Genomic DNA, 2,500 nt, shown 5'->3' with positions numbered 1-2,500 from the left:
TTTCGGTGCGCCAATGCCCTCTGCGCAAGAACACCACTCGATCAGACTTAGAATAGTTCGAAGCAAATGGGACGTGTCCTTTGGTCTTATGTATCATGCATCGTGTATCAAAAGTCCTTGGGACAGTAACGTGAGAACTCTATATGAACTTGATTTTCTAGTTTAGGAGTCAAGGCTCGTCCTCCTCGCTCATCCTTCGCCTCACCGAAATCCTCGCCTGGCTGTCTCCCCCGCTGTTAGTCATGACAGGGAAAGATGTAGGAGAAAGCGATAAGTATAACATGTAATTCCTCGGGATGACCGAGAACTGCGGAGTGGCTGCAGTTCCGAAGTGACTCCACACTTTGTGCTCGTGCAGGAATCAAGACCAACACTCTCGTAGGAGGTGGAGAGTCAGCGTAAATGTTATGTATCAGACGCTATACATTACGTTTCTTTTTCATTACTTGTGTGTACCTGCCTCTTTGTGCTGCGATGCTGCAAATATTAAGGTAGCATTTGTCACTCCGGTTTTAGTATTGACAGGGGCCATTATCACAAATGAGAATTCTGCGTGAAGGCGAGAACAAGGGCAGCTGCTTTCATGAAAACTGCATTATGATATATGTAACCGCCTTACCAGGAACCAGTTACGGTAGATCAGTCTTTTGTAAAAGTAGCACGCGCGCTTACTCAGAATTATAACAATTGTACAGCACATTGCCATAGTACAGTAAAACTAATAGCCATATTAGAGATGTAAAAAGTGTTTGCAACACTTTTGAAGTACTTTTGTAGAAACAACCACCGTCACTATTAACCAGGGAGGCTTTTTAGTCACAATTAGTCGAGATTTCGTCCTCATCCACATGCATACCAATACTAAGTGTCTTTGATAAATCCGTGAGTGAGGGAATTTCAGAGGAATGGTTTAAAATGCCTCAAACTTAATATTTACTGGTTATTTTGCTCTCTCTTCTCTCTCTCCCTCCTATCTTTCTCTCTTTTCTCTTTCTCTCACTCCTCTCTTCTCTTCTGCTCTCTCTCCCCTCTCTCTCTCTCTCTTCTCTCTCTCCTCTCTCTATCTCTCTCTCTCTTTTCTCTCTCTCTTTTTTTTCTCTCTCTCTTTTGTTCCTCTCTCTTCTCTCTCCCTCTCTCTCTTTTCTCTCTCTCTCTCTCTCTCCTTTCCTCTCTCTCTCCCTCTCTCTCTCTCTCCTCTCTCTCGCTCTCTCATCTCTCCTCTCTCTCTCGCTCTCTCTCTTCTCTCTCTCTCTCTCTCTCTCTCTCTTCACTTTCTCTCTCTCTCTCTCTCTATCTCTATCTCTCTATCTATATCTCTCTATCTCTCTATCTCTCTCCCTTTCTCTCTATAAATTTTCTGAGGTTTTATGTATATATATGTGTTTTTTCTTATAATGTGCTTGCAACAACATTCGACAATCCAGTGTAGTTGTTTTTCCTATTACTTGCAACACCTCCCGAAGAGCCCGTGTAGGAAGCTGTCACTCCGGGCGCTGATATGGTTGAGGAGTGTGGTTGGCTAAAAATCCTTGCAATGACGATGGATCTTCGAGTGCTATATCCAGGTTGTTATGTGAGGAATCCCATTATAGTTTATGTGTTTATAGTTTTATTTTTTTATGGAGAAAGTCCCAGCTTGCTGTGGGCGAAAAGAGCGCAGATTTGGTATATATGTGTGCGCGTGATTAGTCTATGTATATAGTATATGAATAAGATTGTGTGTGTGTGTGTGTTTGTTTGTGTGTGGTTACATACGTATACATATACATGTACACTCAAATATGCACATACGTACATGCATACATACATACACATACATACATACACATACATACATACATACATACATACATACATACATACATACATACATACATACATACATACATACATACATACATACATACATACATACATACATTCACACACATACACCACACACACACACACACACACACACACACACACACACACACACACACACACACACACACACACACACACACACACACACACACACACACACACACACACATATCTCAGTTGACACAATGTTGCATGCTGTGCTACTCCTGCCCCTACTGCGGGCACGAGGGAAACTACTTTTTGAGGCGCGGCGATGTCATGCATGGCGGAGCTGGGTCACACGTGTCTGCCTGACTGGAGGCGGAGGCAGAACAAGAAACGCTGGACGTCGGATCCCCCAGCGCAGTGCCATGAGCTGCATGATCCACTTCGTAATTGGATCAGGCGATTAAGGAGCATGTTGGATGTGTGTGCTTCTTGCCTCTGCTCTCTTTACATGCTCGTTCTCCGCTGGCAGTCGGCTTCATCGATCACCTCTGCTGCGTCTCCTTTCACTCCTGGGTTCTGTACTTTACTCTTTCTCCACACCTGTTTGTAGCCTATTTACCTTTGTAGTCTGAGCTGCTTCTTTCCATCTCTACCGTTGTATGCTTCCGTTCATGCCATACTTCTAAAGCTCACTTCTGTATCAGCA

General features: G+C 43.6%; 1 protein-coding gene across 1 annotated transcript in view; it reads left to right on the top strand.

The window, feature by feature from the left end:
- Positions 1–2,500, top strand: part of LOC125025189 — a 49,712-nt gene that overhangs the window by 810 nt on the left and 46,402 nt on the right. The window lies entirely within an intron of this gene.

Source organism: Penaeus chinensis, chromosome 1 (assembly GCF_019202785.1).
Source record: "Penaeus chinensis breed Huanghai No. 1 chromosome 1, ASM1920278v2, whole genome shotgun sequence".
In the NCBI taxonomy this organism is placed as follows: Eukaryota; Metazoa; Arthropoda; class Malacostraca; order Decapoda; family Penaeidae; genus Penaeus; species Penaeus chinensis.
The sequence above is the reverse complement of the archived record's forward strand: the minus strand, read 5'-3'. Positions and strand labels throughout refer to the sequence as shown.